The sequence below is a fragment of the Anopheles maculipalpis genome, chromosome X (assembly GCF_943734695.1).
Source record: "Anopheles maculipalpis chromosome X, idAnoMacuDA_375_x, whole genome shotgun sequence".
Taxonomy (NCBI): Eukaryota; Metazoa; Arthropoda; class Insecta; order Diptera; family Culicidae; genus Anopheles; species Anopheles maculipalpis.
In genome coordinates, this window is record NC_064870.1 from 16,591,931 (window position 1) to 16,609,183 (window position 17,253).

Genomic DNA, 17,253 nt, shown 5'->3' on the forward strand with positions numbered 1-17,253 from the left:
GGCACGTTTGATTGAGTAGCTATTTACAGAAGTATTAAGTACATTAACGATGTTTCTCTCTCTCTCCCACGCTCTCTCTCTCTCTTTCTCTCTCTCTCTCTCTTTAAACTTCTCTTTATTTTTTTTCTCCTTGCTTCATCTTCCAGAGAACTTTCACTATCTAGCGTATGATTCGGCACCTGTAACGTTCGGCACAGATGTACAAGATATGAGTTTGCGAGCTGAATCCATTCAGTGAAGCGAAAAAACAACCACTCTGCAGGCAGTAGTCGGATGCTGTGTATCATAAACCGATTTCCGGCGCGCCAATCACGATGATTGATTGGAACGATGAATTACAACACCGATCTCGAATCAACTCAATGACGTAACGGAGAACTACTGAATGACAAGTGTGACAGGTGGTCACTTTATACACTGCATGCCAGCAATATTTCACGCCTATAATGTTCACTACACATAAACACACATACGCACACACAGTTACAGCGTTAAAAAGGATAACCTTTATAATTTGACATACAGAAATTAACCTGTCCGCCATGTTGAACCAATTAATGATGTGTTGACCTTCTTCCATATTAGTGAGGAATGCTTCACTGCAATCTCTGGAATCATGTTCGGAAGCAGTTGGAACTCATATTGTTTACATCAAGATAAACCTACAATCATATCTACCTCAACGAACGTCTTACGTGTCAGTAAACCTTCGAGATAGGTTACCAAGCTGTTCAAGTTGTCAGCGAACAGCTAAAACCATGTCCCAGTATTGTTTTTTTTTTCCACGCTTCGGAATACATTCCTGCGTCTTCGTCAGCAAACATTCTACTCCACCCACTCCACGTTGCAAACACATTCATCTTTCCACACCGGCCAGGATCAAGGAGACCGGTCGTAAACTGTCCAATTTTCGTTCGTCGCGCGGCACTAAACGCGGCTGAAAGCGGAATGGGTACCGCAGATTATAAACAATCGTAAATCGTCTCCCCACCCACCCCAGGGGTTACTGGCGTGCACACGTTACAATCTCTTCCCGTGCCGACCGTGCACGAATGTAATTCTCCCCAAGCCTTGCTTTACAAGCGCAAACGTATCCGCATCCTAGGACGTTTGCGTGCCACATGCAACTGTATTTCGTAGACGCTCCAATTGACCACCAACTTCAACTAGCAGCTTGAAGTTTATTGTCTATTTTGGGTCTTCGCTTTATTGTCGGGTTCTGATTTGATGAAGTTTCGTAGCAATTTATGGTCTGTTTATGGACATAACCTCAACCATTTCGTTGTGCGTGTCCCCGCCGTATATCTACCGGACGCACCGCAGAAGAAGCAAACACCTCCGCTTTTGATGAGATACCCAAGACGAAGATATCCCACGACCTATCGCGCGGTGCGTTCACTTTTATTTTTTTATTAGGGGGTTTTTTTTTTAGTTGAGCTGAATTTGATCGATGGACATTAGTGAGTGAAAACAGTCAGCTGTTGAGGGAGTTTATCGAAAGACGGACGCAGAAGTTTAGGCGTCTCAGTGGGTACTGGTCGGTTGTTTCTCATTTACGACATAATGGTCAAATCGTCTATTTTTTCATTGTCTCTTTCTCTCTCCTTCTCTCTCTCTCTCACACACACACACACATACACAAATACTCACATACACTTTATCTATATATCTCTTTCATCAGGCTTACAATTGCTTGCCACAAACCCACATTGCAGATGCCGCTGCCTTTGATGGATTGGGATGGTAAAATTAATTTACATGTTCGACCCTTGGTCGATTTGTGTTCGCGTTGCTTGGTTAGCTGTTGGTTTCTTGCTTTACGATGCTACTGATGTAGCCGATCATCATCACGTGAACAATGCCAACATCTTTCTAACAATCGTGCTGATAATCCACCACGATTATATTGGATCACATTCTTGGTCATAAAACAAAAAACCAAACCCGTTCGACTGGTTCAGCAACCTCTACCGTACGCTGATTGGTATCACAAATCCAGCCACACCGGTGACAAGAAACATGGAAAACATTATTGAGTCCATTGCGAACCAGATCGGAAAAAGGGATTGAATTTCATTTTGACACCCAAATGACAGTTTGGAGGCATCCAACGCTGCAATCTTTATCGCGCAAAGTGACGACAACAGATGCTGACAGTTGCCTGACAGATGAAACTTCTCGGATCACACCGAGCAATCGAAAAGCCCACAGATTGTTGGTCCAAGCGCTGACGGGTGCTAACGTGTATTTATGCTTCCTGTCCTGATGGCCTGGTCCGTGCCAAGTGACTAGCTACAACTACTGGCTGTAGCGCTAGCTAATGATAGCAATTAATAAAATCCACGCGTTTTAACAAAGGTCCCCTGTATGCGGATTATCAACCACAACCAGCCAAAATATCCACCTTCCTATTGAACCAACCTGATCTATCCTGATCGAACTTGAAACCTACCAGCCGCGCTATGCCACAGTAAAGACCCATTTGTCACTAAAGTCGCCGCTTCGAAGCTGTGAACAGCCTGTCACTTCACTATCGCACTGTTACGGAACTTCGAACCGGTGTAGCTCGCGCTATAAAGCTCGCCCATCGCACTATGAGGCGCTGATTAATGTCACTTATTAAGATGAAGATTGGAGTCCGGAGTCCGCTAGACCCGGTAGGCTCGGTTGCTAACAGAGCGACTGTGACGCTGTTCATTCCCGTCAGATCAAACGCAAAATCTGACGCAGCTCTTAACTCTCTCCAAACGAGGTACATCCGAAACACAAGGTTGAAGGCCTCGCAGTGACAATCCACTGCTGCTCAAGAAAAAAAACGAAGCACCATTGCCCCACCAGCGTCTCAAACCAGTAACGGAAGGCATCGGTTTGCCGGCATTTTGTTTGCGATTATCATCAGCTCATCAGTCTTCATTATCATCCACCGGATTGCTTTGTGACGGTTCGGGTGTCGTCTAGGTGTCTAATTTAGGCTCCTAAATTGACAGCAAAATTATGAGCTCTCTTCAACTCTTTCTATGTGTTTCGTTCGTATTGAAGCAACTGTAAAATATACAAAACAACGTTATAGACCAAATCTTTTAAGTTCTATATTTAGGTATTTCTTTACATCCCATGTTTTCAAAGTAGTAGCAATACGGCCTAGCCATTCTTTCTAAGTTAAAAAAATCGTAGTCAAAAGTATTCAACCAAACTAATCAACAATAACAGCTTTTCGTTGGTCTTTGAAATAAATAGTAGTAAGTAGCACCTCATACCCCATCATAGGTTACAACACCCCATATACAATAGCGTGCTTCAAAGTGTACAACTAAATTTCAGTGTTGCAACATTGAGTTAAAGCTTACCAGCCTCGCATACGATACGAATCACTTTCAGATGCTGAACCCATGCTCAACAGAAAACACGACCAGCTCTCCAATGACTGCTCGAAGAAGTACTCGTGCGATGGTAGGTTATCTCCTCGGGCAAGCTTTCAGTACCACCGATAACGTCGGCTCAGAATGAAACGAGATTCTCCTTACTGCTATCTCGGTCCACGGTCCCGCTTTGTCTCTTTCAACGGTTTTCCCTCCCGACAACACTCACCCTATCGTGCCTTTTTACCACGCTCAAACCACATTCATCCTGCATCACTTTTTGGGTGGGCCTGCTTCGAATGGAGTAGAAAAACTGTAACAGGTTCCCAACGTTTCGTGTGGACCAAAGTGGTTACTGTTATCTGTTGTTACCTTTCTTCCAAAACCTTTGGCTTCAAGCTTTCAGTAAACTGGTACGGTGGAGGACGAATCGTTTTGGGGTTAGGGCTCCGGTACCATGACGATTCGAACCTGCATGTGATGGCTATGTTATCGTAAATTATATGCTCCAAGTTAATTCAATTATCTGTCTGCATTTTTTTTTTCTTGTCGTCTTTTGTTATTTGTTTCTATATTTACCTTTTCCGCATTTTGCTGGCGTATTAATTATGATTATCATTTGCGGTTAATTATTTCGGTCCCTTTTCAGGCAACGTTTTTATTCGTTCCCTTCTAAATCGCTCGTCCCATACATGCTTTCTGGTTTCTCAAGCAGCACGCTACGATACAAGCTAATCGTAACCGACCGTAGCTAAAGGTTGCACCGGGTGCATTGCAATCGTCGTTGCATCTGCCCCGGGCTCAGTACATCGCTTTACCATCGCAGTGGGCCTCCCCACCGTACAGCTTCCATTTTATGCCGGCGTCTTACGAGCGAATGCGAACGAACGAAAAATTGAAATAATGATTTAATTACACGATACCGGTGGACCTCCGGTAAAACATTCCGCCAAAGTGCACTGATCATTACGAAATGACTTCATTAGTATATTTATATACGTGCGAGCCGTTTGGCCAATAATGGTCGACCATTAAAAATGCGTTCAAAAGAACCTCCTGCTCAGCATATTGCTAACATTAGGCGATGGATAGGCAAAGGATTACTCCCAGGACCCAGTTTTATAGACGTTGGAGCCAAGAAAATGTTCCGAAGCGATTTATCGCACTCCGGTTCACATTTGAATCGATGCGGCAAACTGTCACATTCGGTAAGAGGTTTACTCTCCCCTGCACGTTGTACCTACCATTTAACGGAAACAGCAAAAATGGTTCCTGCTCCGGAAATGATAAACGTTTAACGGTTGAGTGTCACTGCGAAGTTCTCTGGCTTCATTATATGCGGTCTATTAATTTCATTCCAACAAAAGATGCGTTTCAAAACGACCACGGATTCCATAATAGCCTGCCAAAAATTACCCGCGACCCTACAAGAGGAACTTGATGTCTGACCCGACTCACTTCAATTCCTTAAAAGCGGGTGTGGCCCCGGTGGTCATTGGTTTGCAAGTCTGCAAGACGACAACCAGTAACTACATCCCAAAAAGACTATAACTCAACGCCACCCCGTGACCCACTGTGGTAATCTATTCCGTTGCGCTACGGACCTGAAGGTTAATGACCGGATCGTTTCGGTCCAAAGGAAATTTCCAAAAACTTTTAGTCATGATGCAACAGTCCCTGCACTTTTCGACCATTCCATAGTTTATTGCACAGTGGTCGGACTGAAATGTTTTTTTTTTATAATTATTCTCATGACAACCTAATCTTTGCAACCAATTCTTTCCAAACAGACGAAGAAATTTTTATTAAATGAGAAAGTTAAAGCGATTTTCAATTTATTCTTAGTAATGGAGATTTACAGTACTACATTTTAAACACATTGTGATAAAATATTTCTTCTAACAACTCCTTAGACAACGATCGGACTACGAACTATCTAAATGATGTTGATCAGTCTTAACACTAGAACCGCCGATGGGACTTTTTTGTCCCATAGGCAAACTACGTTAAGATGGCTGTTATGCGCGAAAGTATTAAACTACATACGTGCTTTTACTTTTGCTTACTACGTGCTTATTTTTTCGCAATCATCTATCGGCTAGTCTATATAAGCCCCCGGTCTTAAAACGGCAGGACCGGGGTTCAAATCCCATCCGGACCGTCCCCCCGTAGTGAGGATTGACTAACCAACTACGTGGTATCGGCAAGTCTAGTAAGCCATGTTCGATGGCCGGCGTGACCTTAGAGGTCGTTAAGCCAAGAAGAAGAAGAAGATTTAAGCACCATTTTAGTACACTCTACTGCAATTTTAGTGGTAGCACTGGCTCGTCTGAGTGCCCCTATCCTCCGCTCTCCACACAAAGCATTAACTGCTGGCCATGGCGTATTGGGATCCCCAGGACAATACTTGCAGGTCCAAACAAGTTGCTTGGTCGCTGTGTATGCTCTCCCAAACTCGATCAAGTACAGAGTTGATGTAGTTGGCCAAATGTGTAGAGAGTTCTCCTGTTTAGTCATTTTCCAATGTTCTGGATTTGGCGGGAATCGATGCATGGGTCTTGTACAAAAAACTTACAAAAGAAAATATATCTAGACGCGATTTTCTTTTCAAGCTAGGCGAAGAAATTGCCAAAGAGTACGTTGAAAATAAGAGCGCCAAAGCTAGCTTGCTTGTGTCAGGATCTTGCGCTGGAAGTTCTCGCCTGCGCGTCGCTGCCAGGACAAAATATTACATTTCTTCAAAAGAACCTGGTTCACATAAAACGCATACGTACGAAACTCTTTTAGTAATTTTTTTACATGAAGTATAATTTTACATTAATGAAAAAATGACCTTGATATCCTTAGCATGCGGTTGATGTGATCTCCATTCGATTTTTTTAATGTTGATTGAGTTGCTATTAAAGCTTTATTATACATAATTTTGATGTTTTTTAATAATTTTACCACAAGAAATCCTTAGGTAATAATAAACATGTCTTATGTATACATAACGAATGGGAAAAAAATGTCCCATATGGTGGTTCTAGTCAGGTTGAAAAGTCCGGCGGGTCTAGTGTTAAAACCCATCATATACATAAATTCCGATCATGCATATATAAATCTCTTTGTAAAGGCTACTGATGCAAATAAAACGGATGAGTTTGCACTGTTGTTGCTTATCGAGATCATAAAACGGTTGCGAAGTCTGTGTCTAATTGGCAGGTGGCTCAGTATGTAGCGTATCCATGGCAATCGATAAAGATTTAGCGGACGGTGCTATTAAGCTGCAGAGTAGAGGACTGGATCTGTCTAGGATCTGTCCAGTTTTGGGCGACTACTGAGTTGGTGTATCGTATGGCATCGCGGAGTGAAAGAGTGTTGTGTGGTTCGGATGGACGGAGCCAACCAGCGTTAGCAAGTTGGTCAGCTTTCTCGTTTCCGTTGGTGCTGTATGTGAGGGTCTTTGCAAATGCCCGATGTTCTAAGGTGGTAAGCACACTGGCAGTGTCGATGAAGATGAGATTGGGTTTTACATTGCGGAATCCTTTGTCGGTGGCTAATTGAACGGCTATCGCTTCGGCAGAGAAGATGGAAGCGTGATTGGGAAGCTTTACGTCGAAGCTTAAATGGATCACAGTCCCAGCTGAGTCTTGAAGAACGGGGCCGTCTATAAAGATATGATGAAAGTGTTTACATTTGTTCTGGACTAAGTGAGTAAAAGTACTATTGGTGATATGTCTGGTTTTCCGGTTCCACGGAGTGTGCGTTTCAGTTCCCAATTTAGTATTACAGGTGGTACCAGGTACCAATTCTCGGGCGGATAGATTTTCGATTTTGGTTCTGGCACGAATTCCCGGGCAGCGAGTTCAGTATTAGTTCTGGTGGTGACTGCAGTTGCGTCGATTACTTTCTCAAGGATCCGAGCTGCAACTGCTACTGCGATTGGCTCGCGTGAAACAATCTCGATCCCTTCGAGAAGTTAAGTACAATCAGGCGTTGATAATGCGGTTCTGAGTTAAGCGGGAGCTGAAGTGAGTTTACTGAAGATAGGACAACTGTGTAGCTTCCATGCCATATTTGATCTGTCCATATCTGAGAATCTCAATCAGAGCAGTTTTCAAATACCAAATAGATCGTCTCCCAATGCATTGGTAAAACTATTAATTTGCGTTTAATTAAACGCTTAAATAATGGTAGGTACAGGTCCGGTAGCCGAGGCGAAAGCGGTGCTGTTCTTCATTCGCTAGGATCAGGGATGAAATCTCATCCGGACTCTATCTCGTAGTGAGGACTGACTGTCCAACAACGTGGCCGGCGTGTTCTATGAGGTCGTTAAGTCAAGCAGAAAAAGGAGGCCCTACCTAGTAGTGAGAACTGACTATCTAACTATCCAACCACGTGCTTAATAAAAGTCTAGTAAACGAATACAGGACGGGCGTTACCAACACCAAATACGAGTCGTTAAATCAACAACCGTACCGTGCGTTTTAGTAAACCATACGATGTCCGGCGTGACCTAATAGGACGTAAAGCCAAGAAGACTTATACCGACGGTATAATAAGCATTGACGATTGAATAAGTTTTCATGACTTATTTCAAAGAATATCGCTGCTCATGCATTAAAAATCAATACACAGTTGCTACTGAAGCTCTTGAAGCTCAATAACTTTGCACGTGAGCTTCTCGAAGAAATAAAACAACAACAAAAGAGTAAATAGCTTACTTTTCGTCGAAGATTTTCAATTACACTTTCCATAGTTAACTTGCTTCCTCTTCCTCACAGCTCAGTAATTTACAAAATTGAGTAAGTCTGGAAACCACCAGATAAACTAAACCAACTCAAACCTCCACCCACGCCTCTTCACACCGTCGGTTGGGCATCTTGGCGTACCGTTCATTGTACTGCCGATCATGCTGCGACGTATTCCGACCTTCGTCCGGGTGTTTGCGAACTAATGAAAACTAATGAATACGACAATAACCTTAAATTAGATTGACCACACCGCCACACTGACACTGTAACGCAGGGAATGGTTAATGGATGCACCATTCCCGTTTTCGCGAAAAGGATCCCTGCCACGAGCGAGAGACACCGGCCATAATTCAATCGACTCGATGATGACTCAAATAAAACCATGCAAATTATGCACCGAAGCATACACCGACCGACGCTTTCGCATCGGTTCAAGATGCACCGGACTAGCCAGCCTGGCATACAGAACCATACAGACTGCATCACTTCAGCGCGTTTTATCGGTTTGACTTGCAACTAACCTTTCCTGGCTCTTTCGCTCAGCCCTACCCCCGAACGGACGGGCCTTTCTTACTAAAGAAGCGTAGCTTAAGAATCTCCGCTCAACGGCGTTCGCAGAAAGCGGCAAAAGCAGGTGGAAGAGGGACGGGGCAATGGCGTCACAGTGCATTGATATCGCAGCACAGTCGTGATCGGTATCGGTTTCCGTGCAGTGAGTCCACTTGACTGACGGCCAGCCGTTAGATCTTGGCGTCCTGACTGTGAACGAAAACGAGAAAATAAAACAACGCTGCACAGCACGAAACTTGATACACCTGCCGAGTGGTACGCTCAACTGCACTTCATCGCTCTGTCTGCGTGATCTGCGCTGTTGTTTTGTTGAAAAGTTTTCGAAAACCAAACCAAAAATTGAAGAAGAAAAAAAGCAACACATCTGAGAAGTCAATGGCGATCCTCTCGCAGAATGGGATGAAAGGAAATGTGAGATGCAGCTATTTGTTGCTGTCATCAGTGATTTTTCTTTACACAATTTTTATTTTATTTTTGCAATAAAGTTTTCTTTAAACTTCTTCGAAGAATTGAAACATACAACTTTAATAAAAAGGGTACTAACAGTAAACAGTAACAGCGGAGTGTATTTATATCCAACATTTGCCAACATTTGCAAAAAATCACAAATTCATGTAACATGCAGGGAAAAAATAAAAACCAAACATATCATTTTAATGAGCTCTGTTTTACAGTGTTACAATGCTTCCTTTATTTCAGCGGGTTTGAATAATTTTTCTTTTTTATAACCATTTGATGTTTGTTGTGCATGGTTCATTACTGACATTATACTTGATTTATTCGCATTGAAATCCGTTTTTTCAAACCTTGCCCAACTTACTTACTTACTTACTTAATTATCAGGTGCTACAACCGCTTTGCAGTCATGGCCTGCCACAGCAGAAGCCGGAAATGCTCACGGTCTCGCGAAGTGTTCCCAGCCGTCTGATATCCCAGTCTTGATGACAGATGATTCCACGCCATCAGTTCGTACAGCTCGTCGTTGTAGCGGCTCCTCCATTGTCCTTTCACACATATGGGGCCAACGATCCTTCTAAGCATCTTCCTCTCGAACGCGGCTAAGAGGGCTTCATCTGTTTTGGACAGTGTCCATGTCTCAGAGGCGTATGTGAGTGTCTGGGACTATGAAGGTACGATACAGTCCCAGCTTCGACCGTCGCGACTGGTTTTTAGAGGTGATATGTTTCCTCATGCTGTAGAATGACCGACTGGCCACCAGCATCCTAGCGCATAACTCCGTCTCTATGCTGTTTTTGGTGCTGATATAGACTTCACCTAGATAGGTGAAGCTTTGAACGACTTCAAATTTGCGGTAACCTATCCGTACATCACCCTCACGTAGTTCCGGATTTCTTAGTAGGGCCGCTGATGGTGCCACCATCAATTTGGTCTTTGCCTCGTTAATCTGCAACCCGAGGATTTCAGCCGGGTTGTATATTTTATACAATATTTATATTTTTAGTGAGTTGACTACTGTTCTTTTATTTCTCCTTTTTGGCTTTACGTCTTACCAGATCTCTTTAACATTGCTTAGCTTACTAGACTACTATTTACTTACTACAAGCCTTATACCAGGTAGTTGGATAGTCAGTCGTCATTACGGGCGAACGGTCCGAACGAGATTTGATGTACGGTTCTTCTGTTGTCGCCTCTATCACCTCTACTATTGCACCACTACCAACACTTGACTACTATTCTTCAATTGATGTCATATTGTTCCATTGTATTTGCGCATTACTTTTGCAGGCACAATGATTCCTGACTAAGCATCCTGACAGCTGCCAGAAAAGCCCCGTTTGTTTAATAATTTCATTGCTTCTATTTATAAATTGATAGTAAGACTTACCTAGTAAAAAAAGGGTTTCACCATCTTAGGAATAACGAAGTAGGAATAATAAATCTCATTATACCTACTTAACACGTAATTCTAATGACAACTTCAAAATGTCAGGAATCGTGCCATAAAGGATTAAATGAATGGGTTATGGCTATAGATCAGCTGCTGATCCCGTGATGAAAATGGGGTACAAGAAAAAGAAGTCACGACAACCATCTTGGTGCAACGATGTTGCCTGTAACAGAACCTGCCTATTATGTGTCCATGTTTTGAAGGTTTCGGTACCGTGTAATATCGCGACAGCTGTCAAGTTAAGTTGATTGGGCTAGTAAGTCAAACCGATCCGTAACGACTTATTCTGTGTTAGAGTACAAGCGTTTGATCCAATAATCATTCTTTGTCTTAAGACTAAGAATTGCCGGTGTGGCCCTTCTTGCTGGCGAGGTCTCCGTGGCCGGCTGTTGGCAACCTTGCAATATCTAAAACAGATGGTACATAAGTAAAAAAGATTTTAAGGTCATATATTAAGTCATAATGCAAACAAGAATAACAAGAACAAATATTCTTCCATTTCTTTTTTGTGCTTTTGTTCAGCATTCTGAGACTTCCACAAATAATCCACAAGACTTCATTACGATCAAATAGAGACCGGAAATTAAGGGCCCAAAATATTCCAAAAAAGTCACAAATCAATGACGACAACCTAGCAGCAAACAACGATTCAATCAAGCCGTAAATGGCAGGCGAAAGCTTGCTTATGTTATAAATTCTGTCAAGAAATTACAAATTACACTTTTTGAGCTACACTTATTGCTATATCATAACAAAGAGTCTAACCGGCACGAACGAAGATAATGATTTCCTGCAAAAACAGCTTGACAACAACACCTCTTAGCCACACTAACCATGTACCGGATATGGAGTTGACGTGAAAAAAGCCATGATAGCATTTCCTTTTTGTTTGTATTTTTTTTTTTTGTCAACACGCTGCAATGGAGTTTCCATAAACGAGGATCGAATAGGCGGAGCATCATGTAAGGAAATGCATTTTCTTTTGCGTCTTCTTGACTGGCGATGGCGTTTCTAAGTGCTTCGCAGGGTGATGTTTTGAACGTGAAGAAGAGCCTCACAAATAGGAGTGGTTTTCAAACTGTTTTTACAGGATAACATGGAAAAAAGAAAACAACGAAAATGGAGGGGTGGGGGGGGGGGGTGAAACAACGAATTATGATGCGAGCGAACAACAAACCGAAAGGATTTTTACGGTAAACAAACACAATGACACGCATACACATATACACCGGAAGTGTTGTACCCTCTTGGACTAGCGCGGGCTTCTTCCACGGGTACAAAAAAAAAAAGCCGAATGGCTGCCCAGGGTTTGGCGCTCAAAAACAAATCTCTCTCGCTCTCTCCCTTTCTTTCTCTCTCTTTCTCTCTCTCTCTCGGAAATACACTACAGATAAACGGAGCGCCACGGACAGATCGAAGCTACCAGGAACATGTTGTTTTGTCGTTTCGGCCGCCATGCTTGATGTGCATCCCAAATGCACCCCAATCAAAGTGCAGTTCTGTTTCGTTTTCGGTGAACAAAAAAAAAAGCTTCACGCACACATACGCAACGCTTCGGGGGGAGAAAAAAAAGCGGAAGGTTGGCGGTAAGTGGCCGCGGAGAGGGGACAGTGAAGAGGGTGTTTGGGCTGGGACGATTCCACTATCATAGATTTCAACACACATACGCCCACATAAACATAAAATCTACTCACTCAGTTGCGAATGCGGCTCCTTGAAACGGATACACAATCGGTTGCGCCGAATGCACTTGAGTGTGTGGCAATGCATCGCATGAACGCAGCCAAACAAAAACGCGTACGGCGCTCGACGCATTCCATTTTCAAGTACCTTCTCCTGCCCTCCACTTCCTCTTGCTTGTAGAGAAAAAACAAACATACACATGCACATATATGCAAAAACAAACCCCTCTCTCTCTCTTTCCCTCTTTCTTCCTCTTTCTATCTCTCTCTCTTTCTATTCCTTTAATGTTCACAATTTTGCACAATTATCAAAAAGGAAAATGGGGCGTCAAGACAGAGCGAGCTAGAATTAAGGAGGGATCGGGATGGGAATAAAGCAAGAAATACGGGAAATCAGGCTTCCTTTTCGAGGCCTACCTTGCATTTACCTTCTGCTTTCCCATTGGCACACATACACACACACTTTAAAAAAGGATCCCTGTTCCTTGCAAAACGCACCATTCACAGGGAACGAATGCATCTTCATCAACTGTCAAGGAAGGTGTTAGAAGGGTTCGCACAAAAAAACGTCCGTTGGACCGAAAACAAGTGTGAGAAGAGAGTGATGAAACATACAAAAAAAAAAAATGCAAACCCGGTATTTTCAACCGGCAGTTGGAGAAGTGGATGAACGGCGCCAGGGAAGCGGCTGCCTGCCGAAGGATACGGATTGGGCTTTTGTGCAAATAATGGGGCGTGTACGGTGTCACTCTTTTGAGGATGGTTTTTCCCTAACCCTGTTCGCCGAAAGAAACCGAAAGAGGGGTTATGGTCTACGAAACACTCAAAAAACAAAACATGTACAGAAAAAAAAACAAGAGTGGTCAAGTGGGAAACGGAATAGAAAACCCTTCCAACAAAAAAGGGGAGGACGCATTGTTTGCTACAGCTGGGCTGGGTGGTTATCAAAGAAGAGAGGCAAAAACAATGTGCCGTACTGTAGCTGCATCTAGGGAAGCAAACATTACTGGCGCAAAAACAACAGGTGGTGTGCTCCGCCCGATCGCTATTGTAATTGCCTCGGGAGGAACCCTCACTCGTATGTTAATTAGAAGTATTGTTAAATTTTGTCAACGCAACAAAATGGAAGTCTGGCTGATGTGTTTTTTTAAAATGGCGCCACTAGCCAAATCTGTAGCCTTCCTTTTCTTCTTCTTCTACTCAAATTCTTTGCTTTTTACAGAAGCTGCTACTTATGCCAACTTTGATTTCCTTAGCCGTTATTAGATAATCAGTCCTGCATACGGCGAAACATATCAGATACGATTAAAAACCATTCCTTTGCGTTAACAACTGGCGTCACTGCCATCTGTACCATATTGTCCCATTTACATATACTACGATATCCCATTTATAATGTGATGAATGTATCAGCAGCATCTTAAGTTTCTATTGCGATTTAGTATTCGTTTTAAAATACTCCATCTTCAGATTCTAGTGAACGCTGATGACATAGACTTGATTGATTTGAGATTCTCATACGTAGCAGAAGCTTAACAAAGGATCGATCAAGCTGCGCTAAACTTTCGTTTGGAGATCAACGGGACGCAACATAAAAATCGGCATCGGCAATTACGTCGATGTTGAGCTACGTACAAGGCTGCTGGTTTTTAACTGGTCGTATGACTAGTTAGCCTTTTCCGCTCCACGCATCGCGATGGACGAAGAAGCTAAAACTGTGTAGGACTTTTTCACATACGCCTCTGAGACATAGACTCCTTCCAAAGTTAACAAATCCATCTAACGTTCGAGAGTAAGATGCTCAGAAGAATTTTTGGTCCCGTGTGTGTGTGTGTGTGGAACGAAAATGAAGAGCTCCACGAGCTGTAACGTGATCTTACCAACGTGCAGCAAACTCGACTCGCTAGATACTGGTGAACTGGTAATGTCATGAGAATAGAACCGGACAAAAGTGTCAGTGAAGTCCTTTCAAGCCGTCCACATGATTAAAGGAAGAGTGTTAGGCTTTAACAGAGACCGAATGGTGGCGTAGTTTCGGCCACCAGAAACGCACAAATATCTTTTAAGAATCCCGAACTCATATCTTTTAAGAATCTGAGGACTTTAGGACTAGGGATAGAAATAACTAGGATTGAAACAATTTTTGTTTTTTGGCTTAACGACCTGTAAGAGCACGCCGCTCATAGATTGGCTCAATAGATTTGCTGACTTGGGGCGAACGTGTAGTATAGATGACAGCGGCGCCGCTTTTCAAACGGCAGGACCGAGGTTCAAGTCCCACCCGGTCCGTTTTCCCGTAGTGAGGACTGGCTAGTAAGTCATCGTGGTTATCGGGAAGAGGCTCTAGTAAGCCATTTATAGATGGCAGGCGTGACATAGAGTGTCGTCAAGCCAAGAAAAAGAAGAAGAATAATTGAAACCCGCTTCTGTCGTGTGAAGACTGAAAACAAAACAATTATAAAGATATTATTGAGATAAAACTATACGACATACTCAGACATACGACATACTGTACAAAGACTGAACAATTAAGTTATGCTCTTTGCCAACTTTACTAACCGAATGCTTCTATATGGTTCTGAAATTGATCACGCTAACACATGGCCTAGCATAACTACTGCCGAAACAATCTAAAAGCGATTCTTTTAGATCCCAATTCCGATTCCGATTTAGATAGTGCGAATCCGATGCCGGACAATAAAGTCAATCAATAGTAATCAATCATTAGTAATCAACAGTAAACGGGTTTTATTTCATTTAATGCGATCGTGCGTCTCCCACAGGGTGATTATTTGTTTAAAAATCCAACAGTGTGATCAGATTGGGAATTGTCCACTGGCGGATACTGCACAGTTGTGTTGAGGTGCTTCATATTTATCGCATGTGTGTTTATGTTTTTTTTTTTGTTTAATGATTTTTTCTACCTTTGTCAAAAAACTCGACGAAAAAGAAGCAACAAAATTGCAGAAACAAGTCCTGATGCATCTCATGGCACGCAGGGCATGGAAAAGATTTATCAACACATGGATCGTTTGCAACGATGGAGGTAACGAATTTTAGTGTAAATGATGGTCCCACGATGATGTCAGGTGTGTAGAATCTCTTAAAATCCATAATATTTTTCTGGAAATATTTGCAATGTGTTTGAATAAAGTCTAAATGCTATTTCTTTAAGTATTTGAAATTTAAGTGACTAACTAAATTATTCTGGAGGACTAACTATCGAACTATGTGGAATCAAAAGTCTCGTAAGCCATTCGACGTCCGTCGTGACCTAGAGGGTCGTTAAGCTAGGAAGCTTTTTCTTAAATGATTTAAAAATTAATCTTAAATCATTTTCTAAAACTAAAAGACCGCTGCACATAAGTAATATAAACGATTGAAGATTCCATCTACATACCAAGTATTTATGTCATTTGTGGCATAATACTTGATAATAAATTATGAACGATAAATTAATGCGATAAAGAAAATAACATGAAATATAACGAGCATGCCCGGAATAAGGTGAAAAACAAGGAGAAAATGCCCTGTTTATTTAGTTTATTAAATCAGTTACACACCATTATACATTACAAGAAAAAAAGAACTAATAAAATCAAAGAATATGGAGGAAATGCCATAATAATAATGTACCATGTTTAGGTCATCACAGATGCTGTTGACAATACGGCGATTTTCCGCCATACTTGATAAGAAAATAAATAAAACAAAGTAAAATAAAAAAACAATAGCAGTTTGACATTTCTGACGTTCACATTAACAAATTGCACATTCCGATCAAAACTGCCATCATCTCGATCGGGCGCAATCTGATCCGCTATGAATACCACCACCCTGCGCGACCAATTCTCTCTCACCGCTATCAAAGTTATGTGAGAGCAATCTAAAAGTGAAAAAGTATTTATAGTGCCACAGCCGGGCACGTTGAACAACGTACGATCGTTCGCAGGATTGGGAATGTATCAAACTACGGATTGTCATCAAACGGGTACAGCGGATATCAAGTCTTAGATAAAATAACAGAAGGTATCACACTTTTCTTTTAATATATTTTAAAAGAGCTTTATTTTACAATGATCTTGAGTCAGTCTTTTTACACAAATGTACACATACTTGCCTTATTTTGTTTTATGTTACATCTTTTTTGATAAACTCCTACCCACTCACCGGATCTTTGGGAATGGGTGAAAGGAGATTCTTAATATTGTATATTATTTTTTTTCCTACTCTATCGATTTGTTGTTAGTTACGGTTAGATCATCCAAAAATGGGCTTTCTTTGCATTTCTTGTGTTTTTTGTTTCTTTTTCTAGATCGATTGTTCTTACTTTCTCGCTTTCTTGACTACAGCAACAGTAGCTTGTTCACACCTTTTATTTTCCTAAACCATTTAAATTTCTCATTTTTTACAAACAACATTCCCATGCGATACGATTTGCGAGTCACTTTCCTATCTGTTTTTCTTTTGTACCTAATATGATCTGCAGCACAAATCAGTAAGCCTAGTACACCCTGTTTCTTGTTTTTAGTTCTAACGTACTGATTCATCCTCATCGTGCTTTTGTTTGGATTTGGTTGTCCACTGTATAGCAGTAATTTGCATCACGTTCAAATATACGTTGAGCAAACGAATCGTAAGACGTAAGGTTGGTTGTTATATAGGTTCCTTCTACCTTAAGGTTTTTTTTTTCTGTTTGGACTGGTACACTTATCTTCATTCAGTTCTTCTGGTGACATATTCACGTTACATTTTCCCAAATGGAGAAGGTGTTGCAGAGTATCCGCCTATGTGATTTTATTGGGTTGCTAAGCAGTAACTCACTTGAAATGCATAATTACCTTATTTGGTTTATTTTTTACTCTGCTGCATTTCTTCACCCACCTAGAACGCAATGGAAGAAGGTAAGGTGGCTAGTGTCTGTGAGTATGGATGTTATCTTGCTACACCTAAAACCATTGCTCCCTAACCCCCGAACGCTCAATATCTCTTAGCTA

The 17,253-nt window shown here is 41.9% G+C and overlaps 1 pseudogene; it reads right to left on the reverse strand.

The window, feature by feature from the left end:
• LOC126563939 (uncharacterized) overlaps positions 1-17,253 on the reverse strand; it is an 88,657-nt pseudogene that overhangs the window by 51,558 nt on the left and 19,846 nt on the right.